At 38.2% G+C, this 26,121-nt stretch overlaps 2 protein-coding genes and 1 pseudogene across 6 annotated transcripts in view; 1 reads left to right on the top strand and 2 right to left on the bottom strand.

Annotated features, from left to right (window-relative positions):
* PTH (parathyroid hormone) overlaps positions 1-13,885 on the bottom strand; it is a 95,902-nt gene extending 82,017 nt beyond the window's left edge. For all 5 annotated transcript variants that reach the window (XR_004323284.1, XM_032488978.1, XM_032488979.1 and 2 more), the window contains exons 1-2: positions 13,555-13,885; positions 9,314-9,445 (exon numbers count right to left, since the gene is read on the bottom strand). The gene's annotated coding sequence lies outside the window, so the exon portion shown is untranslated. The remainder of the gene's footprint in view (positions 1-9,313; positions 9,446-13,554) is intronic.
* Positions 13,886-14,228: 343 nt separating this feature from the next.
* FAR1 (fatty acyl-CoA reductase 1) overlaps positions 14,229-26,121 on the top strand; it is a 62,918-nt gene continuing 51,025 nt past the window's right edge. Inside the window, exon 1 of the mRNA XM_032488975.1 lies at positions 14,229-14,381. The gene's annotated coding sequence lies outside the window, so the exon portion shown is untranslated. The remainder of the gene's footprint in view (positions 14,382-26,121) is intronic.
* On the bottom strand, positions 23,414-24,064 carry LOC102504456 (annotated as a pseudogene).

Raw genomic sequence — 26,121 nt, 5'->3', positions numbered from 1 at the left:
TACAATTATCCAATAAAAGGACACAGGAGGTAACCTGAAAGAGCTCTCAGAGTTAGAAAAATTTGGCTAAAGTTGGAATAATTTGAGCAACAAAATAATGACATGCTATTATAACCCAAATAAGGAAATAAATATCTATGAACCCATACTGACATAAACAAATGAATTAATAAGTAGATAGGTAAGTGCTAGAGAAAGAATAAATTTTCCTTACAGAAGAATTCAAAACAATATTTGCAGATACTTTCTTCTCCAAGAGGTAGATAGAGGTAATTTCTTTCTCCTTCAGTGTGAGCTGGATTTAGTGACTTGCTTCAAAAAGAACAGAGTGTAGGGGAAAAATAGTAACTTTATAGAGGAGAAAACTGCCTGGTACTACCTTAACCAAGTGGGTACAGTTAACATCATCAGTGATAAATCATTTTGATATCATATACCCCCTGATATATGATGTAAGGAAAAGGTACTTCACATTTGTGGTAATTTCCCCCAAACTCAATAATGCTGGTGTAATCGTGAGAAAAACCTAAACTGAAGGACAGTCTACAAAGTATCTGACAAGTACTCCTCAAAACTGTCAAAGTCATGAAAAACAAGGAGACTGAGAAACTGTTAAAGATCAAAGAGGATTAAGGAAATGTGATGACTAATTGCAACATGGGATACTGGTTCAAAACCTCGAACAGATAAAGAACATCAGTAGAAAAACTGGTAAAATCCAAATAAAGTCCATGGCTAATGGTATTATACCGATGTTAGTTTCTTAGTTTTAACAACTGTATGGTGTTTGTGTTAAGATGTTGACAGTAGAGGAAGCTGAATGAAGGGTATATGGGAAATCTAGATACTCCTTTTGCAACATTTTAGTTAATCTAAAATTATTCTAAAAGTATAGACAGTTCTGAAAAGCAAATTCTGACAGAGTGTCTAGTATAATAAAAATGTTCTTCAGTGGGTCAAGAATATCTCCCCAGGCCTGAACTGGCTGAAATATGCCTAGGTCTAATTGTATTCTTTGGGTGGAATTCCCTGCTTATCCAACAGCTTTTGGATTGTTGATTCAGCCTACAAGGGACTGTGGTCCTGGGAAAGGAATGCAGTGAAGAGGGCACATGAGCATAGTGTTGCAAGAAAGATACAGCCCCTAATTACAAATCAATCATCCAGCATTCAAGCCAATTGTACCGACTCAGAAAATTTTGTTATGAATTTCTCACTGAAAATCTGCTCATTATAGGGTCCAAAGTCTACTCTTTGGACTAGCAAGTCTCAAATTCAGACCCTACAATCTGGTGGGTTCCCTCCCCAAATCCTCACCACCTCCCACCCCCACCCCTTTATCCACGTTGCTTTCTAGCCCATTAGGCCTCCCGGAAGCAAGCTCTCCCAGCAATACCTCCAGTAACACCATACATGCTATATACAAGAAAGCCTATCTCTGATATCTTGGCATTCCTTTTACTTTCTTGAACAACATGAATACCAGTTTCAAAAGTGAGATTCCCTCAGCCCCCTTGATGTTTTTATTAAGTAAAAGTTACGGCTGTATGTTGGAAGAATTAGGGCACAATAGCAATAAACAATGACTCTAGAATCTAGCCTCTACCAGGTTTTCACTGTGTTGAAAGAATTTGATTCTCTCCCTCCTGTAAAACTAATTTTTCTTTCATTTCTGTGTACATTGTTTGTGCTTTTCCTTATCACTCTATGTTTGAAGGCCTGTGCAACCTGAATTGCCACTTTTCTTTTCATAGATGGAGAAGTACTCGTGCCATGCGTATTTCAAGTATTAGTTCTTCCCCTTTCTCACTTTTTATCTGATCTGAAATTTTGCCTTGAACTTCAAGTTCTTTTGGCCAACATGACCCTAACCTGGTTGTCAATAATTTTTAACAGTTATTATAACCAAGAGCTTTTCTTTACCACTCAAAGCTCACCAAACCCTACATTGACAACTACCATGTGTTAATGAGTCAAGCAGAGGCACACGGAGTATCTTCTTAAGTGAGCCAGAATGAAAACCAAGGTTGCTGAGTATTTTTTCTGTTTCATTGTTCAAACTTTGTTATGCATAATTTTGTGTATGTGTGACTACTATAGTAAGTAAAAGCAACTTTAAGAAATGGATAGGGTGGTTTTTGATTGAGAGAATTTTTGTCTTATCCTGACTACAGACAAGCCTGGGCCTAGAAATGCCTGACTTTTGTGAATTTATCTCCCAGGGTTGGGTAGAGAGTGGGGAATTTCCTTCCCTTTACACTGCGGATGAGCAGTTAACCCCTCCTCATTCCTCCCTCTGGGAGCTGATCCTTGCCAGGGTCCCAGGTCCTTGACTCAGTTTCCCCTTCCATTCTGATTCCCATTTCCATACTGTGCCCTGGTAAAAGAGGTGAAGGGGAAAGCAGGCCAGAAAGGGGAAAAATAGCCCAACCTGCTATTGTCATGGTATTATTCAACACCATGTCCTTCCTCATCACCCTCTTCACCCCCTCCTAACTTTTATACTACCCTTATGGTCAAGAAAGGCTGATTGGACTGGGAACTTCCCAAGTTAATATTTTACGAAAAGGAGGAGTAAGAAAGGGCAAATTCTATCCCAATACCTCTTCTCACATGATTCTCCCACTCCCTGACATACTGCTTTGCCCTTTGTCATAGAACTTTCTTTTAGATTCTCTGTTACACTAATTTCTTGCCTCATGGTTCAGCCTCTGGTCAGCCCCTGTCCTCTCTGCTTCTCAGCCACCCCACACCCTACTCCACTGCCATGCCGTTCTTGCACTGACCTGGCACTGACCAAAGTCCACTCTCACTGTCAGAGGGAAGAGAACAGCACCTCCAGGGAATGGCAGTGAGGGAAGATTTGCTTCTAGCACCTCAAGATAGAATTTTGTCATTTACCTTGATAAACTTAAATAATAAGCATATACTGCTATCTCTTGATTCATTTGTTTTATGAATAAATGATCTGTCATCTGCCTATTCTTTCCATCTTTTCAACTGTAATCATATATTTCCAAGTGAAGATACTTAGTAGGCCAAGTTCAGGAGAGAGGACAAGTCTCGATGTTTAAAGTTTAGAGTTGTCAGCATCCACATGATACCTGATACACAGATCGAATAAAGGTACCAGCTTCAATCCTTATACTAAATTTTAAAAAGCTCAATTTCTTTTTCATTTATATATATATATATAAAATACATCTATAGAAGCTCTCATATTTTCTTCCCACACATGCCTGGGGTGCTAGAGCCTTGCTTTGCAGAGCAGTGTTCAGGGATACAGAAATCCAACAGCTGAATTCTGTGAAACGCACACTTTCAATTTTACTACAAACTGCGAAATTGCTCTTCAAAGTGCAATGTGCTAATTTACAAGCAGTTTATGAAGGAGTTCCTGTTTCTTCACATCATTTCCTAAACTTTATATTATCAAACTTCATACCTGTCAGTCTGTGGACTGACCTTTCCCCTCAGGGACCAGATTCCTATTCTAACTGACTATCTCATTAGATGAGGAATCCCCACTCTCGTCTTAGTACAAGACTTTTGACCATTTAAGGCCCCTGAAAATAAGATGTTATTCCACAGAAGTAGAATAAAAGTTTCATTAGTGGGTCAATAATTAAATGTGGACTTAATAATTTATCCTTTTCTGATCTCTCATAAATATTTCAAACATAATCACATAATGTTAAGACATTGTCACCAGGAGCCCGTTAAACACTACTACCTACTCCCTGGCACATAAGTAAGCCTTCAATAAATGTCTGGTGAATGAACAGAGGGACAGATGGAAATGTCACTACATAGCCATGTACAAATATATCTGGGCATCTGTCTTGATCGCTCTCTTTTCTTTGCTTCCCTGACATGAGTTACCAGGTCTGGTCAGTTTTACTTCTGAGATATCTTTTGTGGTTCTGTGTTCTTACAGATTCCCACTGCCATTGCTCAAAATATGGCCATCTAAAATCTCCTCTCTTCCTTTCCATTCTCCCAGCCCCAAATTAAAAATGTGTCAGTTATTTTTTCATGTGTATATGACATTCTACATGCTCACCTACTGCCTGGAAAATACTCATCTGACAATATTCTTACTTATCCTTCAGGAGTCAAGTCAAATATTACCTCTTCTTCTTGACGCCAAGGCAGTCTCTCCTCTGTGCTCCCACAGACATTCTAGTGACTATTCTCACTGCACTTAGATTTTATTGTGTTCATCCTCTTTACCATCTTGACCAATGCTGTCCAATGGAAATATAATAATAAGCCATATGTAATTTTAATTTTCCTAGTAGCCACATTTAAAAAGGTAAAGAGAAAAGGAATTTAAATAATTTAATGTAACTTAATATATCCCAAAATATTATCATTCCAACATGTAATTAAAATTTATTAATGAGGTATTATACCTTGGTTTTTTTGTACTAAGTCTTCAAAATTCTGTGTGTTCTTAATACTTACGGCATATTCCAATCCAGACAGGCCACATGTTAAGTGCTCAATAGCCACATGTGGCTAGTGGCTCCCATACTGAACAACTAATGTGAGATCCAAAAGGAATCATATCTTGTTCATTTTTGTATTCCCAGGTGTTTGACTTGTCGGAAATGCCTAATAAATGCTTGATAAATGAATTAATAAATGAGCAATGATACAAATAGCTAGTGTTGATTGCTTACCATGTGAAAGGCACTGTGATAAGCCTTTTCTTACCAGCAAATGATAGCTGGTATTCAACGGCTACTTGATGGTCATTAAGTAATTAGGTAGTTTTGGGAAAGCCACTTATTGTCTTAAGATCTCAATTTTCTCATTTGTGAAAGATGGAGGGGATGGGCAAAGTTACTCTTAGACCAGTTCAAAAATAGGTAAAGATATAAATAAAGGTAAAGCGTTTATTAGAGTTGAGTCATGAAAACAATGAATGGTCGGATAAGTTTTAGGAGACAATGTTGTGCAATGGAAGGGCACATGCTTTGGAATTAGACACATCTGGTTAGAATTATGAACTCCACCACTCAGTTATGTGCTCTTAGAATTTAAATTCCCCAATCTTTTCACTGCTTCATCTGTAAAATGGAGACAGTAGTAACTACCTTGTTGTGAGGCTTGGAAATAATATCTATAAAGTGTTTGTCATATTACTGTATCTTCAACAAATAAAGGATAGACATTATAATTGGTTCTGGGAATTCTTTCACTCTATTTTTTTCCCCCTTAGGATTTAACAATCTTAAAGGTAAGCCTTTAGGTAGGGCTTACCATGTTCCAGAAAATGTGCTAAAATGCTTTAAAATATTAACTCATTCAGTTTCATAGCACCCCTGTGAGGTAAGCGCCATTACTATCATTTCCATTTCACCCTTGGGAAACTGAGGCACAGAGGGTAAATAACTTGCCCAAGGTTACACAGATATTAATTGGTAGCGCTGGGATTCTACACTCAGGCCCTCAGTGCTAGAGTCAGGACTCTGAATCACTGGGCTCTACTCTTCTCAAGCCAACCACTGACTAATTTATTACGAGAATACTAAAATTGGCTGCTTTAATAAATATCATAACAGAGTGACTAAATGGCTTTGTTTATAAAGAAACCAATCTGTACACTTCTCAGCTCTGGGGAAAAAGAGATTAGGGACTGAGTCAGCTTAAGTTTTATTTCCTTAAAGAGTCATACATTTGTATACACTGACAACTTTTTATACATAGGTGTGGTTTGCTGCCCATGGTTCCCCCAGTTCAGGTCCTTTGTTTCAGATGTTGCTGGGAGTTGGCCCTTCCCTAGAAGCTCAAGGGTGAGATGACTTACTGATCTTAGGGACTTTAGGCACAGTTCTCAAAAAGCACCACCCAAAGAGCGGGAAGCAGAGTCTGTGCCTTACACCTCGGACATACTGTGAGGTTAGAATACAGATAATGAACTACTTATGCCTACTTCTGGGCATCGGCAGAAGCTCTGTCCTGACTCATGTACAAAAATCCCTAAAAAAGGAAGGAAAAAAAAAAGACAGAAAAAAGTAATCTCCAGGTCTCAGGATTCTATTGAATTACTACTGCCCCCCAAATGAGCTCCAAACAATGACAATGGCACCCACAAAAGAAGGGCAAATGACCATCTAATCAGATGTGGGAAGAAACTGGCCAGCCAAATGGTTTCTTCTTTTCACAGTGATACTTGGAAAGTGGACAGCAGATGGTATTTAAAGAAATGTTACAAATACTGTTCCTCTTTCTCTAAATACCTATGAGCTAGAGAACACCAGAACACCGTTATCAATAAACAGGGTCTATCGATGGAGGCAGTTGAGAATGCGGGGGCCAGGGTCGGGGGGTGGAGAGCGGGGGAGACGACAAATTTTACCTCTACCTTCTTAGGGTTTTTCAGCTGGGCCTGAGAATGAAACTGACACAAGACAGGAGAAACATATACAAATTCAAATGTTTTACGTGAAACGGGGACTCTGATAAGAAAATGAAGTCCCAAAGAAGAAGCAAAACCTACAGGCCTTTTTTCACATTAAGTTGAACAAAGAGAAGCAATTGTGGGAAAGTAAACTATATGGGGAGGCTAAAGGAAGATAAGAATTAATAGGTGTGTTTCTATAGGATTCTCTCAGCTTTGATTCCCCATTGAAGAATTTCTTTTCTAAAGGGAGGGTACCTTTCACATGGGAGTTTTAAATTTCCTGTTTTCAAGAAGAAATGGGGAGATTAGAAGGCCACTTTTGCATCTGCTATTCTTTAAATGTCTTTAGTTCGAAATAATCCTTATGTCAAAGTAGCATATTTTGGAATGGCATATTCTGCCACATTTTATTCCTCCCCTTTAAAATTTCCTCTATTCTGGACTCTGAAATAAAGCTAGCATAATCTTAAATTAGTTTTCTCATCTATAAACCAGGTGACTATTTTTACAAATCACAGAATTAAAGAACCTAAAAGTTAAAACATATGACTTTCTCTAACTTATTTTATGTACTGCTGTGTTTGACATACATCAAGCAATTTATTTTTATTGTACAACTTGATTTTCAATTTAATTTAAAATTTTACAATCTTAAACATTTAGTAGAGATAACATAAACTCATGTGACTAGTAAACCCAAATAGAAAAAGTTGTATGTCTTCATTCTGTTTAATGTTGACAACCCTGTAGACATGACTGCTTTTATTAAACCAACAAACTTAAACTAGCTTTTATTTACCAAAGATTATCTCAGATTCTGTGAACTTGAGAAATATCTGGGTTAGTTTCTATATTTCTGAGAGTTTTAGGAAAACTTAATTTATATAAGCACTTTTTTTTTAACCAATTAAACAGAGCTCTTTTACAAAGTAACTTTGGTAATATCACCTGGAGGTAGAAAAATATATATACACATAGTCATATAGAGACAAAGATGCAAAAAGAGATCTTATAGTTTTCATTTTTAATCTTAGCCATGAGTTAGGCATAAATTCAGAAACACAAAATTTACTAACTTATACAAGAGTTATCTTTGCCTTATTAATTTTTTCCTTTCAATTTGATCTTCCTATAGGTAATAATAGGATATTTGTTTATGGTGAGATCTCTCTAAAAAAATCCTTTTAGATATAAAAGTCCAAATATTCAAGACTACACCTATTTTAATTGTGACTCAAAACCAATAAGCTTTTTTTTTATGGCTAAAACATAAAAGCCTTTGAACTCTCCTACACTGTGGGTGGGGATGTAAATTGGTACAGCCACTATGGAGAACAGTATGGAAATAACTTAAAAACCTGAAAATACAGTTGCCATATGATCCTGCAATCCTACTCCTGGGCATACATCTGGAGAAAACTCTCATTTGAAAAGATATAAGCACCCCAATGTTCACAACAGTACTATTTACAATAGCCAAGATATAGAAGCAACCTAAATGTCCATCAACAAATGAACTGAATAAAGAAGATGCGAGATATATATATATATATAATGAAATACTACTCAGCCATAAAAAAGAATGAAATAATGTGCAGCAACATGGATGGACCTGGAGATTATCATACTAAGTGAAGTAAGATAGAGAAAGACAAATACCACATGATATCACTTATATATGGAATCTAAAATATGATACAACCTTATTGATAAAACAGTAAAAGACTCACAGATATAGAAAATAAAATTATGGTTATGGGGGGGCAAGGGGAGAGGGAGGGATAAATTAGAAGTCTGGGATTAGCAGATACAATCTACTATATATAAAATAAACAATGAGGTCCTACTATATAGCACTGTATTCTGTATTCAGTAGGAAACTGTATTCAATATTCTGTAATAAACCATAATGCAAAAGAACATGAAAAAGAATTATACACATATATATAAAAAATATATATGTATATATATGTGTGTGTGTGTATATATATATATATATAACTGGGTCACTTTACTGTACACCAGAAACTAACACAATGCTGTAAATCAACTATATGTCCATTTTTTTAAAGGCTACCAAAAAAATCAACAAGCCTTTTTATGGCTTAACCATGGACACAAGAGGCAACCCCAAAGAGCACCAAAGGTGCAGCCCTCCCAAGATCCAGCAAGTGTACTCTCAGAGCCAGCCTAGGAATGTAAAGCGCTTTATTGTCACAGGCAGTACGAACAGTATTTGTGAAACCGGTGTCTCTTGTTTCCTACAGGAATGTGAGCTGCTTCCAGCTATGCACCAGCTAACCTGCAGCACCCACTGGGCGACATTAGGATAAGGGCTTCCTAGCACTATGAAGAAAATGAAGGTAAGACCACAAAGTCTCCTTACGCACTGGAACCTCTCACTAAGACAAACTTCCTTGAGAGCTGGCAAGGTTAGACAAAGAGCTGCTTGTAATTTTATGTCTTGGTTTCCAGCCTCTTTGGCTGGTTACCTGATTCAAGCCAACATCTGTATGCTCCAGTTTGGGGAGACCAGAGAGAATATTCTCACTGGTCACAAAGCCAAGCTCTGAAGACATGAAACAAGGTGAAAGGAGCATCTTATTTTACAATTCTCCTCCTTATGACAAACACCACTAAAGACAGACAAAACAACAACAACAACAACAAAACCCAAAAAACAAAAAAAAAACAAAGACTAGGAGGCTGCGGATCATAACCAATGGGTATACTCAGAACCATATTTACAGTCACAATTCAAAGAACTAATTTTACATATGTTTTTCTCCTGCCAATCTACATTTAGAAAGGAAAAACGATAAGGGGAGACTTTCATTATTCTTGCTTTGGCTGGGCCATGCAGGCAGAGATCTAAGTGACTGAAGTGGTAAGAATTCTTACCTTCTGCTGGCTTTTTGTCAGATGTCCCAGGATCTCTCAGTGCCCCAACCATTGAAATCCCATCCTCACCACCAGAAACCATAGGAGAGCCAAAATCTTATCTCTGTCTTCATAGGGTTTTTTTGGTTGGGCCTGAAGATTAAATGGATATTAACCTGATTAACAGGGGAATTGTATACAAATTTATATGTTTTCTGTGACACAGAAACTCTCATGGGAAATGGAAGATCAAAGAAATGGCAAAATCTACAAGCTTTTATATTAGGTTGAACAAAGAAAGGCAATTGTGAAAAAGTAACTAAACTATATGGGGAGGCTAATGGAAGGTAAGAACTATTTCAACAAAGTATATGTAGATAGGAGTCTCTCGGCTTTGATTTCGCATTGAAGCATGTTTCTTTTCTCCTGGTATAAGAAGAGCATCCTTCACATGGGAGTTTTAATCTCCTGTTTTCAGGAAGAGACAGGGAGATTAGACATCTCTCTTTGCATCCTCTGCTTCCTAAGTGCCTTTAGCTCAAAATAATTGTTGCATTAAAGTGGCATATTTTGGGGTGGCATATTCTGCCACCCTTCTAGAACCAGAAGGTCAGTGGTCAGGACACAAGAAATGATTTAGAAGAGCCAAGAACATAGCAGCTCTGTTTTTGTTCCCCCTAGACTAACGGTGCTGAATAACTGAGGGTCAGATGCTTCACCTCCAGGTGAAAACCAAACTTACATTCCAGATTTCTGAAACAGTCAGAACAGATACTGGGCATTAGGTTTAACCATCCTTTAGAGATGAGGAAATGTCACAGAAACCTGTCTATACTTGTTTAGACTGAATATTGAGGCACTAGTGGAAATGTTAGAAACTTGGTAGAAATGTTTGGGTTTTTTTAAATAAGAGGCTTTGAAAATGTTTAAAGCAGACAAATTCTGAATGTCATAATTGAATACAAGGCACAGCAGAGATCACCAAATGAATTGCGGGGGATACTGTGCATACTACAAATTTGGCTTTCTTAAGAAAAGCTGCCTAAAACTCTTTCCAGTGCTGTGAAAGTGAGCATCTCTGATGCATTCTAGATAGCTGTAATGGGTTCTTCACTGCAACTACAAAGAAAGTTGTGTTCATTTTAGTCTTGTTAAAACAGACATTTTTAATGTGAAATAGTTACTTTTAAATAGTTCACACTCTCCCTTGTCATGTAATCTGCAAAGATAAAGCATGGTGAAAATAATGATTAATTCCATGAGTTCCAAGACATATGTAAGATCCTGTGCTACTCGTTGTGGAGAATACAAAGACATGAGGACAAGGCAAAATGACCTGATCTTGTTTTGGAGGAGGCAAATGTGGCACAATAGAAAGATTATGGAGTTTGCAATCAAATAGACCTAGATTTCAATCCCACTTCTGCCACCTAACAGCTGTGTAACTTTGGGCAAGTTACTTGTCTCATTAAGCTTCAAGTTTCTCTTCTACAAAATTCAGATGACTAGATGAATATTTGCATAGGAATGCTGTGAAGACAGACTGAAGAGTCTCAACAGAACTGTGTTTAATAAGACACTGACAGAACAATATATCATATGAGTTAGAAAACGATACATGCCGTAAGAAAAGTGTTTCCTTAGAGCAGGAAGAGGTACTATTTGCATAAAAAAATTGATGCTCAACCTTACTTGTCTTCTGTTTTTAAAGAAGCTAAAAAAGGCTGAGGGATGTATAAAATAGCTGTAACTACTTTTTACGTGTAGCACATGTGTTTTTGGTGTTTATTCCTAAGCATTTTCTCAGTAATATATGGTATCTCTAGGCTGTCAATGATAATAGTACATTTTTCGCTTGGTGTAATTTATCTTCATTTACAGAACTGTATTTCTGTAGCAAGAATCAAAAGCACATACAGGTGTTTCATATTTGAATAAAATTACAATGTTGTTGATTCCAATATATGGCAGCCCAATTTTCAGGGCTTTTGTTGAGGAAAGATGGGAAAAGCATTTGAATGAATAATTACCTTTTTTTTGGGTGTTACTGTATTTTATAGGTTAGACTCTGGGCAAAAAATGAATTCCTTTTGTGAAGACAATTACTCACTTTTTATAGAAATAGGACTTCTTGGAATTCACTTAAGAATGATGGTGCACTGTGAGGGACACTAACTATATAACATGCCTTCCCCATGAGATTGTACCACCTTGAATAATAAACCATTGTTTTTACATCCTCTTCCAGAAGCACGCTGTCCCACTGTAGGGGGTCTTTGCTGGAGAGACATGTTATATACACATTGACTTGAATCAAATAAATGCCTTTATGATCTCAACCCTAAAATTATTTTTGAAAATCATAATGTGCTCATTAAGCAATTACTTAATTTCTTCATGTTCTATTCTCAGAACTAAATATTAATTTATGTCTTTATATATAGCTATATTATTATATTTATGTATAGCTACTTTAAAAGATCAAGATATTTGTAATGAAAGGAGTCACTAGAAATAGTGTCTAATTGCATATGGCATGGTGATAAAACTTAGCAGTGGTTCACTTAGCTCTGTGTCTTCTAAGAAGATGCCCCTAAATTCCCTAGGCTAGGTTAGATCCTTTTTGTATGTATTCCTTCATCCTGAATTATATTGGAATTATCTGTTTATGTTTGTCTCCCTGTGCTCTGTGGAAAGTACTGTCTTGACTAACTTCATGAGCTTAGTTCAAGGACAACTACTTTAAACAAAGGAATTTATCTGAATTGAACAGCTTAATGGCTAATAAATGACTAAATTAATAATCCTGTCATCTTTACCCATTTGGCTCCTGGTGCCCTTACACAGGCTAAAATTTGGCCCAGAATTGTAATGTTTGTTTTGGGAAAAATGTTATTGACCCATAGCTAAGAAGTCTTTGATCTGACCCTGGATATTTCAGAATTCTGCCACTGGGCTGGGTGTTAGGCACATACATCTTGCCTAACCTAATGAATGACTCATCCCTGTGAGTAGGCACCTGTGTCAGCTTTGTGTTTTGTGCCTTTCTCCGGGAATGACTGTACAGTCAGCCCTCCGTATCTGTGGGTTCCACATCTGTGGATTCAACCAACTGTGGATTAAAAACATTCAGAAAAAAAATTCTAGAAGAGTTCCAAAAAGCAAAAGTTGAATTTGTTGTATGTCAGCAACTATTTACCCAGCATTTACATTGTATTCACAACTACTTACACAGCATTTACATTGTATTAGGTATTATAAGACATCTAGAGATGATTTAAAGTATACAGGAGGATGTGCATAGTGGTTATGTTAGCAGTAGTTAATTTAGCTCTGTGTCTTCTAAAAAGATGCCCCTACATTTTCTAGGCTGGGTTAGATCTTTATACGTATTCCTTCATCCTGCATTATATTAGAATTATCTGTTTAAGTCTGTCTCCCTATTATACCCATGCTCTGTGGAAAATACTGTCTTATCTAATTTTATATGCCAAGTTCAGGAACAAGTACTTTAAACAAAGGTACATCACCGTCTTATATAAAAAACTTGAACATCTGCGGATTTTGGTATGAGGGTGGTCCTGGAGGGTCCTGGAACGAATCCCTCCACAAATACCGAGGGATGACTGTACATGGTGCTGGACCGTGAGCTCTTCCAAGGAGAAGTCATGGTATTCAAACTAAAGTTTCCTGGGTTTACAACTTAGGTCGCCCACAAAGTAGGCAGCTCATTAAACTTCTGTAGTTTCCAACTGGGTGCAAGATCGTGGCTGCTGTTGTTCTACTAACAGTGCCATGCACTAAAACAAGCTCTAAATCCTCAAAGAAAAATTCTGAACCATCTTGGCTCATCCTTAAAGTACAAGCTTGTGAGTGTGATTTACCATGCCAGGAGCTTTCACTTATTTTAAATTCTCACACTTTTTTTTTCTTCCTATGGTTTCTAGTTTTTGAATGATAGCTAAATCCCAGTAGGATTGTTTATATCATGGATGTTTCATGGAGCCTAAGGTTACGATAATATTATTGCAGAGTTTTTCTCAGAATCCTTTTATCATTACAAAAATTGAGATATTATACGTAAAGTGCGTTGGGTGCACTAACTTAAGTATATGGCTCGGTGAATTTTTACCTCTGCACACACCACCTCTGTGACTACCACTGAGATCAAGAGACAGAACGCTTCCAGCACCGTTATGCCTCTTCCATTCCCCCTCTCCCCTCCTCCCTTCCCAGGTAACCATTAGTCTAACTTCTCTTACCATAAATAAGTTCTGTATGAAATTATTTTGGAAGAAGTGTCAAGTGGAAGTATTTGGCTCATAATTCCGCGGGGCTGGACGAGACGCACGCTCGGCTTGCTCCCTATGGGGCATCCCGCCGAGGTTCCAGCGGACGACAGGACGGCCCCGCTCTCACCGACCCGAGCCAGCCCCGTTAGAGGCGCGCCCGGCCTCACGTAGACAGTGAGGGAGCACGCCACAATGGCTGCCCACTGTCTCCCCGCCGGCCTCGCCGCATCCTCCCCACCTTTCCAGTGGGCGCCCCTCCCAAGCGACCAGCAGCCGGGGCGTAGCCCTGGGCGCGACCCGCCGGAACCCGAGCGGCCAGGCTGGGGCGCTCCTGAGCCCGGGATGTGGGGTGCGCGCCCATTGGCTGAACTTTCCCCGCGGGCCGGCCGGCCGCAGAGCCCACCTCCCGGCCCTCTCTCCGCCCTCCTATTGGCAGTTCGCGTCGCACCCGCGCCCTCTCCGGTCCCCCTCCCGCCCGGATGGAAACGGGGTTGAAGGGGTGGGAGGCCGAAGCCTGGAGGAGGGTGAGCGATCCTCTTGGTAAGGGGGTGCGAGAGAGCCAATCAGGACCAGACGTGGAAAAGAGGCGCCGCGCCAGCCAGTCACATCCCGAGGTTCGGGTCGGGGCCGGCTTACGTGAGTGCGGGCCGTAGCCAATGGTCGTGCCACTACCCGTCCGCTCTTCAGCTGCAGGTCGGGAGCGGTGGAAGAGGGAGTGAGAAGAGCGCGACGGCGGCGGTGGCGGAGCACTCGCTGGACGGCCGGGGGAAAAGCGAGGCCCGAGCCTCTGCGTCTAGGTGAGAGGCAGGAACGCCGGGCGGGAGAGGCGGGCTGCGGGCCTCTCCTCGCCTGGTCTTGGCCCGGGCTGTGGGAACAGGGGAGTCAGGCCGGGCCGAGACGGGGGCGACACCCTCCGCCCCGCCCCCGCCTCCGCCCTCGGCTGCTGCGAGCCGGACGGAGGCGCCCCTTCAGCGGGAATGGTGTCTGCGCGGCTCGGCCGGGCCGTCTCCCTCGGAGGGCCCCGACCGCTAACGGGGCGGTAGGGAGGGGCCTGATTTGCAGCCGCGGAGCCTAGGGGCGCCGCCTGGGGTGGCGAGGCCGCGTAGAGGTGGCGAAGGTGGGGCGGAGTAGTTAACGGAGGAGCGGACTTGTGTGCTCGACGGTGGCAGTGAAGAGGCCTGTGGTGGAAGAATTCTGGGTCTGGGGACGAAGACAGTGAGGGGAATAGGTTGATGCTCAGAAGAGGGTGCCCGGGGAGACGTTGAGGTGCCAGGGCGTGTGGTTGGCCTCTTGGAAAAAAGCATTACAAGAGAGTGGGGCGGGGGCGAGATCAGCTGGGAACGAAGGGAGGACAAGCTTGGGTTTTGAAGGTTAAGGTCGCTGGACAAATAGGGACACGTGGATCTGGAGTAAGAGGCATTTACTGAAGGCAGAAGGTGACCGAGAGGTTTTGGGTGAGGTATGGCTGTAGACTGTTTGAGTAGAAGGCGTTAGGTGGCCAGTTAGGAGAAATTTCACAAGGATCAAACGGGATAGGTTTACTTATGGTAGCTGAAGGGTGTGGATCTTTTATGAGTAAGTTGGCAAGATTAACTGTCCGTTTTGTCAGGTAGGAGCCAGTCAGCCAGATTCATTTACTCTCATCGAGGGCTAAATACTTAGAGTTGTTAACTCTCACCACTGAGGCTGATCGTCCGCCCAACGCATCCCTCCTCCCGCTCCTATGACAGTTTATCTCAGTGTTTTGCCTCAGCAGCACACAAACTCATCCTCTCAGGAGTAATGGCACAAGTAGTGTTTGCTTTTGATTGGATGGCAGTGAGAAATCCCTTAAATCTTTATGTTAAGAAGTAGAATGTGTTGGTTTAAAGGCAACATCAGAAGATATTTTAAGAAAATTTGCCCTACAGGGGAATTTCTCAACTATCTTGTTCGGTGTATGTGGTGTAGCTTAAAAATGATGCAAGATCTCTTACAGTAACACAAGTGAAAATGAACATAGGTACAATCCTGTTACTCTATAGGATCAACCGTCTTGATGCAGAATTTGATTTATGTATCGTGCTTATTGGGGTATATTTCAATCTTGGAAAGAGTTTTGTAGCTAAGTAGGTTCAAAGTTCTTTTCACTTAGAGGAAAGAAAAAATGGCATCACTGCTACTACCTTTCTGTTTAAAGGTTTCAGAATTTTTATTTGTGGGTTGTAGGCAGAGAAAGGGTAGTAGAAAAGAAAACGGCCCAGTTCTATACTTCCAGTGGATTTAAACAGGAGGAGGTGATACTACTGAGGTATAATTTCTACTTGAGGATAGAACAAAAAGACTGTGAAGAGTTAATTCTTTTCAAACGTAAAATAGTGGAGTGTCAAGGACAAACACCAAAGACAGCATTTGTTGTATAGGAGGCTTCCTTGTTAACCAACTCAACAAAAAATTATAGCTAATGGACCATTTAGGATGTAGAAATAATTTTTGAAAGTAATTTCTTGGTAATGCTGTTCACTAATTACATTTTATCCTTAGTATAACAGAGTACCTAAGTGTTGAGGTGCTAAGGTGACTCGGAGCAGAGAAGTAATCTGAGTGGTGTAGAGTTAATCAGGGAAAGGTTTCCAGGAAGAGATAAGTTTTGAGCTCTTTTGGACTAGAAGTTGGGATGTGGGTTATTGGAAGACATGAGGATGATGTTTCAGTAGCATGGACATATTATAAGCAACTGTGAACAAGACCGACAAACATGGTTTTTAAGTAGAATTGAAGATTTGGATGAATATTTAAGGGTATGGAAGTCAGCTAAGTCTTTTATGCCGTAATCGATAAATGGTGGTTTTGTATGTTGGCTAGAAGATAAGAATTTGAATAGTTGATGATGGAGTAGAGACTGGTAGTGAAGGAAAGAGTACAAAAATATTTTTTGCTTGTTTTGTTTGCCGTATGAGGGGGGAAATAATTAGGTTTATTCATATATTTATCTTTGGAGGAGGTACTAGGGATTGAACCCGGGACCTTGTGCATGCTAAGCATGTGCTGTGCCACTTGAGCTATACCTTCTCCCCTACAAAAACATTTTTGGATGGTGGTGATAAGAGAAATGTGGTGAAAGTAAGTTGAGTTGTTGAGAGGTAGGTTTGGTATTCAACCATATGTAATAAGCAGAAATATTTTTGGGTCCTGTACTAGATTATATTGATAATAATAGCAGAATTTATTGGGTGCTGCTTTGTACCAAAAACTGTCTTGAGGTTTTCAAGCATCATCTTCCTTTGATTATCCCTACTTTATAGATGAAGGAACTGAGGTTCAGAGAGATTTTTTTGCCCAACGTTACACAGCTAGTGAGTGGTAGGTCAGGGTTGGCAGAGTCAATAAATAAATACTAATTGAGCATCTGCTTCTTGCCAGGCACTGTGTTAAGTGCTGGAGATTCAAAGTTGACAAGCAAATCCAAGGTCAGACATGGGCCATTTTTTAGAGATTGTCAGGAGTTAACAGAAGCGAGCCAATGAAGAAATACAAAAAGGTTCGTTGGAGAGATTTTTTTTAGACACTGAGGAATATACTGTTTAGGGAAACTTAGGGTAAAGTTTTAAGAAAGAGGAAGTGGTCAGCAACAAAATGTGTAACTGAGAGACTCAGAAGAACAACGATTGAGAAGAGACTGTTAAATAAGGAAAAAAAGTAGTGTGAATTTAGTCTTAAGAAAGCCAGAATGAAGATAGTAAGATACAAGCTGGTAGTTAATTATGTTTAGTGGCAAGTGCTCTATGCAAATTTGAAATTTGGAATGATCACAGTTATGGTCAGATTCTGTGAAAGAATGTTGGTTTGTCCCTGTGCAATATTTTAATCATTGGCTATTAAGATCATGGTTAGTTTAAAAATGTGGGTACTTTTTGTATTTTTCCAAGTTTTTAAAAAAGAGCATTGTTTTGTAATTAGTGGGGGGAAATCATTCAACTAAAATGAACTAGTAGTGAGGGAATATGTGGATGAGTTAATCTGTACTGTGTTTGGGGTAATGAAGAATACGGTCCTGTTTCAGTGCCTGCTGCATATGAGCCACTTTGGTAGGCACAATCCCATCTTGGAAATGGCTGGTTGTTACCGGTAGAAATATCCCGAAACTACATTTGCTTAATCTGAGGGATCAGGTTACTGAAGCACCCTGAATCATGGTGATACGGTCTTGGCTTTTCTAAACATTGTTTAGTGAATGAATTTAAGGTTTAAAAAAACCAAACCAATTGTGCAGTTGAGTCATTTTAACTGCCTTTTGGCCTTACAGCCTTCCCTCCACCCACACATTGATTTATAGTTCCTCTCTTCAGTGGGTTTGTAATGGGTTTAGGAAAGTCTCAGTTCACTAAGGCAACATGGAAGTGCTGAATTTGCATATAACAAATTTAACTTAAACACTTAAAATTCATCCTTGTTTTCTGTTCCCAGTTTGAAGAAGAGATAAATTTCAAGAAAATAAGCTTTTCTTATCAGATAATTATTCCAAAGCAGTTTGGTATCATTTGCCCTAGGGTTAGTAGATTTATTCCAACCTTCTAAGTCAAGAATGGTACTTAGTTTTTAGTTTAATTTAATTTGGCCCATAGGAGTTATGGGAGGAAATTTAATATTTCCTCTAGGCACTGTACTATGTTCCTTAAATAAATTATCACATTTAATTCTTATGCAATTGTCTAAGGTGGTTATCTCATTTTACTAAGAGAATGAGGCTTAGAGAAAATAGTAACTTTCCAAAGGTGGGGGAGCTAAGTGGCAGAGCTGAGATTCAAACTTTGCTTTACCTAACTTCAAAACTCTTGCATATGAAACATACAGCAAGAAGGAATTGTTTTATATTAATACATACAACTGAAAAAAAATGCCACATAGCCTTTGGTATTTAGTAAGTACTTGTTACCTTAGAAGATGAGATTCTTACTCTGTATGTTTGTGCTTTGTGAGACATGGTCTTAAATGGTGCTGATTTTTGTGTGTCTTATAGGGTACATTATATTTTATTGCTTTAGAGATGTATGTTTTCACATTTTTGTATTTTTTGAAATGAATATTTTACAGTGTCTATAGTTTTTTTGTTTAATATTTACAAAATGGATACTATGTCTTAAAGTCAAAAATGTCTCAGAATTAAGGAAATGTGGTATGTGTACGTAGTCTTCAGGTATAACTGTCTTGGCAGTTTGTTGTGTGCATTTTCTTCCCAGCATCCTCCCTTTACTTAGCCTTTTTTTTTATTCTTTTTTTTTTAACTATGGTATAATACAGAATTGAAGTATATATTAATAATAAAATAGTCATTCTCTTTAGTTTGTGAATATTATGGTGTAGAAGAAAGTATTTTGATGTAGAAAATTCACGTTGCACTGTGAATCAGCAAATTGGAATTTTAATTTTGGTTTTGTTAGCAACTTGATGTGTAACTTGTGACAAGTCACTTCCCTTCTCTGAGCTTTAGTTTCCTCATCTGTAAAATGGAGTGGGGAGAGGAACTTTTTAGACCTGTCTAGTTTGAACAAACTGTATGCCTTCTTTCTAATTAAAAACATGGATGCCTTAGATCCCTTTTTAAAGCAACTGTATTTGTTGCTTTTTACTTTTCTTTCCTTCTCTTCATATTCCTGTTTTCTTTCCCTGCCTTTTTCCCATGGATCCTTGAGGGTATTGTCAGATTCTTACTTTACCAGAGAGTATGGATTATTTTTTATATCCTCCATTTACCAAGACAGGAGATCTGAGAAAGCAGATATTCAGTAGTTAATGAACGAGTGAATATGTTTTATGTAAGTTAGTAAAAGAATCATTTAAATAAAATACCATCAAAGAGTTGTTGAAATTTCACTGAAAGGTAGTACTGCTCCCTTTCATATGAATAATGAAATGTGTTTAGCAAAGTAAATATCTGCTCTCTACTAGGCAGATATACAAAGAAGAAAACTCCTGGATCTGTCTTTAAGAAGCTGTCTACTCTAATAGCAGTGGCAAGTGTCTTTAAACTTTGTATTATGGAAAATTAGGAACATGAAAATACAGAAATATGCATATCACCAACTTTAACAGTTTTCAACTTGTGATCAGTCTTGTTTCATCTGTATCTCCACCCACTCTCCCACTTTTTTAATTTTGAAGTAAGTTCCTAGACATTTTTACCAGTTAATACCATACAGCATGACACTGTATATTATACTGGGCTGAGCAAGAGAAATTAGATATAATAATCTACTGTAGGGCAGGGATAAGTAGTTGGGGAGACTGAATATAGATATGTAAAACAAATGTAGCAACATGAGATCCTATGCCAATGTTATAAATTCTAAGTGGAAAATGACCTTGGTGCTTTTGTGTGTGTTTAACTTAAATTTTAACCATTTGATGGTTTTAAGATTACTTAGAAGTATTTAGTCCTAGATCATTCTTGTCTTTTATGGAATTCTTGCCAGAAATGTTGGCAGGATAGTCACATGAGAAATCCTCCTTGGATGTAAGGAATTCTTACCACTGTATCTTACTGTTTTTGAGTATTAACTTAAATACTTTGAAATATTAGTTGAGAATTAAGATCTTAAAATACATTGTATAATGCAGAGAGTCTTAGTCAGAGGTCATGAACCTCTTTCAGTATCTCCTCAAAGCTTTGTGCTATCTCTTCTCAGAAAAAAATTTACGTATACACTTACTTTTTCATATAATTTCAGAAGGTTAATAAGACTTTCAAAAGCCATTCAGGTATCTTCGACGATTTATGGATTCTGGTTTAATAATTCATTCTTTAGTGTATAGGCAGAAAGCATACTGCTGAAATTCAGCATAAATTTATTTGTGTGTGCCTCACTTTTTAAAAACAAGTGTTTTTCATTATTGAATGAAATTATAAACTTCATTATGGAAATGCCTAATTTGAAAAAAGACCAATTCTGAATTGGATTCTTGGGGAAAAAGAAGCTGTAGCCAGTTTAATGAATATGTAGGAATGATTTTACCAACATTTTTGGAATCAGTGTATGGAACTTTATATAGTGGCTGCTGTCCATCCTGAAATAACAGAAAGTAGTATAAGACTTAAGAACTTAAGAATGAATAAATGGGGAGGGTATAGCTCAGTGCTAGGCATGCAGGAAGTCCTAGGTTCAATCCCCATACCTCCAATAAAAAAAAATCTAGTTACCTTCCCCGCAAAAAAAAAAAAGAAGAATGAATAAATGCCTAAATACTATTTTTTCAGAGGTGAAGGAAGAAATTTCTTTGACCTCTCTTGTCTTTAAATAGTTAAGATCTGTGGAGGAAAGGAACTGTTAAAGTATTTTGAGGTTCACATTTGTGTTAAAATAACTCCTAGATATGATACAGCAGCTTAGAAATGCATGTTGGGCTGACAAAGGATTGATTCTCAGTTGAGCCCTGATATCATAAGTTTTTATCATCCATCTTGTTTGAAGAACGGTCCTAAATAAATTATTTAGAAATATATGGTTTTAAAAACTTGTGGATTGTACCTAAAATATAATCATTGTAACGGTTATGAGCATAAGCAGAATCCTTAGGAGATAGAAAGAAACAGGTCAGTTACCTGCTAATGGGACATTTGACCTACAGAGCAGCGCATAGGTTGTTTGAAGATCAGTGAATTCTAGGTGTATTGCTTTAAAGTGATAACCCTTGTGACCCGTTGGAGTTAATAATTTTCTTAGTATCTAAGGTACTACTAGGAAACAACTTATTCTAGTACATAGTAATATATAAACTTTGAGAGCTAGAAGGGGCTTTATCCATCAGTGGTTTGGCTCCCCTTCAATGAATTTTATGAATGAACAGAGCAGTTAATTGACTTTCCCAAGGTCAGGTGGTTAGCAGCAGTCCCAACAGTGTAGTTTTTCATTACTTTACCTTATTTTTGGTAAGTCTGTTGCACTTACTTATCTTGGCTGTCTTTTCATTCTGGATTTCAGTTTCTGGAGAAGGAAATATCTAATGCTAGAGTTTTCAGCATTGTGACTGATTCTTTGTTGAATAATTGACTAAGAATTTACTGAGGTTTTATACGCTAAAGCTAAAGTTTTTACTTTGCTGTATATGTTCTCATCCCATCTTTAGCACAGTAACCCATAGTTACAAGGCTTACTGGGTAGGCTTCTTAGGCGCTGAAGTCAGTTTCACAGCTGGAAACAGACACTAAGAATCCACAAAGCCATCAAACACTTCCCTCCTATTTTCTATACCTTTCTATGTCGATTCCTGCTTGACAGCATTTAATTACAAGCTGTACATATGAACCTGGCAAAGTTTTAAAGATAAATCAGGAAAAGATTTTGAGAAGAGGCTTTGTTATGAGATTTAATTGTTTTCAGACATTCCTGTAAGCTTCCTACTTAAAACTAGAGACTGGAGGGATGACATCCAAGTTCAGAGAAGAGCTTCCATGAAGAGCTCTGATTTCAAATTCTTTATGCCACATTTGGTTAATGTGGACCTGCTGGCCAGGGAGAAGACCAGCCCCTACATTAGTGGCCCCATAGCTGGCGTAAGGATCCTTTAAACAGTGACCCTCAAGCTCTTTTTAATCTAGGCCCTTTAGCTATGTCATTCTTTACCTCAATAATTCCCACTTTCTAGTGGAATAATAATAACTAAATTGTCAAAGTATAAGCATTTTTGGGGAAAGTGATTTTCTTCAGCAGTTAGGGATATGGATGTTTCCTAATTGAATCACTGAATATGCTTTAAGTCTAGACTAGTTGGAAAACTGTAAGCCTCAAATTCCAGTGGTGGAATTGTATAATATATTCTGCAGGTGTAATAAGACAACTAAAATGATAATAATGAAGCTCAACTAATGGTGATTTTTAATTAGAAAATGAGAATAATGATAATTGAAAACTATGACGAGCTGAAGACAACAGAGTTTCACTGACAGCGATTATTCCTGTTAAAAATTACTGAATTCCAGCTCTTGAGTGTGTATATGTGGTAGGAGCTTTGCAGCATTGTGAGTTGCAGCAATCAGTTATTAATTGTATATAAACTGAAGTCTTTGGTACATTCTAATAACATGTTCATTTTTGCAGCTCTTTGTAACTGGCTTAATAGTTTATTCAAAGTAGCCTTATGGATCAAAGGAAGGTCATGGCTTTCTAAATCATTGTCCATAGGGAGGTTTGGCCCTGTCTGTGCAATCATTGCCTTAGAGGGCTGATATGGTAATCAGTGAGCTTTTCAGAAGCATTGTTTCCCTAATTGTGTTGGGAAATTGGTGAAGGGCTAGGCCTGAAAAGAGATCTATGGGTTTTTTACCTCAGGAAATTTTGTAGGTCTTTGATTTGCTAATGTACTTTGCTGATTTCCTGGTTGAGGATAAAATATACAGTTTCCCAGCCCCATTTAGCACAATTTGAAAATGCTGCCTTGGCAGAATAGAGCCTGTTTTTAGGTTCAGCGCTGGGAACAGATTCAGAAGGCTTCATGAGAAAGTGATATGAAAGAAACATAGAGGAAATACAGCATACAACAGGAGGTTCAAAGTACTTTTCTGTAGTTAAGAGTTGCCAATCATTTGCTATAATAATCAGACTGAGTATAAACTACTTTTAATCAGAGTCTAAATGCTTCTACAACCAGTGGAATACCTGATTCTACAAAGTTGGCTGAGGGGAGGATATAGCTCAGTGATTAGAGCGCATACTTAGCACGCACGAGGTTGTGGGTTCAATCCCCAGTACATTCTTTAAATAAAAAATAACAATAATAATAAATAAACCTAATTACCCCCCCAAACAACAAATTTTTTTTAAAAAGAAAGTTGTTAATCTTAATGAATAGGCTTCAGTAATTTTAAATTAGACCACACAAGATAACATGATTAGCCTGAGGCAATTTTGGGGATAAACTTGTATGTAGCCTACGTGTAGTGTTTAGGGTATATGTGGTACATTTTCCTATTAAAATCAGTTTTACTGAGTAACATGAAACATTCATATCTTTTTTCATATTAAAGTTCCTAGTTTATTAATCCTCTAATGAAAAGTCTGCAGAATCACTACAGATACAGTTGCTGCAGAATCTTTACTCCTTCCGTTGTCCATTCACCAGCTTTCTTTTGCCAGCACCAACATTGGCCTTTGCAATCCCCTTGCCTCTTCTCAAAAAGGTTCCTTCTAGTGTTTTCTCAAAGTCTTTTTTTTCTCATACAGGCCTTATCCTGCAGATCTATGTTTGGGTTCGTTTTACTTTGCATAATCCAAGGAATTATAAATGCTGCTAAAGCCGGTTGTTTTGCTACCACCAAAATGGGTCCTGAATCCAAATACAAACATAACATATGGTATGGTCTTGTACATTTTGGCTAGTTTTCCCCAAATTTCTGTGTTAGCTGCTTTGCTTTCCCAGAGTGAAGGACATCGATGACCATTTGTTTCTGCTAAAGTAGTCGGTTGGTCACGAACTTCCTGGTCTAGAGAGTTATTGTATCATTCATGAGATGGCTGATCATCAAGCAGTCAGGGAGAAAAAGAGTAAAAAAAAACATTTTTTTTTTATTGAAGAATAGTCAGTTTACAATGTTGTGTCAGTTTCTGGTGTTCAGCCCAATGCTTCAGTCATACATGAATACACATGTATTTGTTTTCATATTTTTCAGAGTGAAATATTTTTATGTTAATCTTTAGTTACCTTTTGGAATGAGATGCTCAGCTTTCATGAATTTTGAACAAAACAGGATATTTCAGTTTCCTCTGTTGGTAAAGTTTGAGAAGCTTTATCTTTGGTAATACACTTAAAATATTTATACCTTTGTATACTGGAATCCTATATTCCACTTTCCTGAGTCTGAACATATTAAGATAAAAATTACAGGTCTTAACATGAAAACTTTTTAAGGAGAGACAGTAGCACAGTATCTAAATAAGAATCGTATGTGACTTTTGGAGATTACTTTTTAAAAATTTTACAATGGAATTGAATACATTTTTTGCAAGCCGTGGAACTGTTTATTACCAAACTGTGTCAACAAGAGCACAGCCCTTCTGTGTGCTTTACAGTAGAGCAGTTACCCTTCTGGTACAGGCCTTGAGGACAGAAACAGAGGAAAGTGGATATTGCTAAAAATTTTTTCTTGTCAGCAGGTAATTTTAATACTATAGAATTGACATTTCCTCTCTGATGAAGTAGAACTTGACTTTTGAAAAATTTTTAGTTTAATTTTTTTTTTAATGGAGGTACTGGAGATTGAACCCAGGACCTCGTGCATGCTAACCGTGCACTCTACCACTGAGCTATTGCCTTCTCCTTCTCTGAACTTGACTTTTTAAGATTTTTTTGTTTGATTTTTATATCACTTATATCACTCAAGGAATTTAGTCTGATTTTTCTTGGTGTCTGATATTTTCCAGGATAATGAAGTCATAGAAGCATTTTAACTTGCTGAAGTGCCATGTTTATAGAGCAACATCAGTATACAAAGTGGCTGTGCAGTGCCCTAAGAACTAATGAATCAGTTGAGTTCCTTACTACCAAGAAATATCTTAGACGCTGGGGAAAATTGGATACAGAGAGTTAAATATTGGTATATCAGTGCCTGTGTAGGCAAACAGAGTGGCCATTATATTTACTTCAATGAGTGCTTACAGCAGGGTTGGACACTAGCATCTTTTATTGAAAAAAGAAATGTTAACCAAGATGTTAGAGCTATTCTTTTGTTTGTGGAAAAATGCCTTATAAGCCTTAATTTTTGAAAGGAGAAAGGAACCCACTGTTCTTATCAGTTTGACTGCAGTAGTTTGTACATTTTGAATTTGCATTTTGGTCCTTCATTTGTTGCTTACAGCTCACTTGCAGAGGAGGTTTTCTTTTATGTTGAGTCTTAACCAAAACACTAAAGACTCTAGAGTTATTAAAATACAGTAATAAGATACTAGACCAGTGGTACCCAGTATGCCTCCAGATGGGAGTCTATCAGACATCTTAAAAGATATACTTCCCTGCAATGTGAGGCCCCTTAATAGTCTAACTGAAATGAATTGGCTTGTTTTTGGCTAGAAGTGTGACAACTCTAAGTGGTATCCTGCTTGTTAGAAGTTCACAGTTAAGCAAATATGGGAAAATGAACTTTTTATTCAGTGAATGAAGTTATTTGGTAGTAAAAATACAGTTGACCCTGGAATAGCAGTGGGAGTTAGGGGTGCCAATTCTCCCAAAGTCAAAGATCTGCATATAATTTTACAGTTGGTCCTCTGTATCCATGATTCTATGTCCTCAGATTCAACCAACTGCATGTCGTGTAGTACTTTAGTACACATTTACTGGGGAAAAAACCTACATATAAGTGCACCCATGTAGTTCAAACTTGTGTTGTTCAAGGATCATCTGTACTTGGTAGCTTAAAAATGTAGTAAGGAATACTCTGCTGTTCCACAGTCCCATGAAATAGGTTCAGCATGGGTCAGATCTGTTACTGAGCCGGGTTCATTTGCTTGACATGGAGCAAGCCAAATGCTGAGACACTGAGGTTTGCAGCAGAGAAAGGGCTTATTCAGG

The sequence above is a fragment of the Camelus ferus genome, chromosome 10 (assembly GCF_009834535.1).
Source record: "Camelus ferus isolate YT-003-E chromosome 10, BCGSAC_Cfer_1.0, whole genome shotgun sequence".
In the NCBI taxonomy this organism is placed as follows: Eukaryota; Metazoa; Chordata; class Mammalia; order Artiodactyla; family Camelidae; genus Camelus; species Camelus ferus.
The sequence above is the reverse complement of the archived record's forward strand: the minus strand, read 5'-3'. Positions and strand labels throughout refer to the sequence as shown.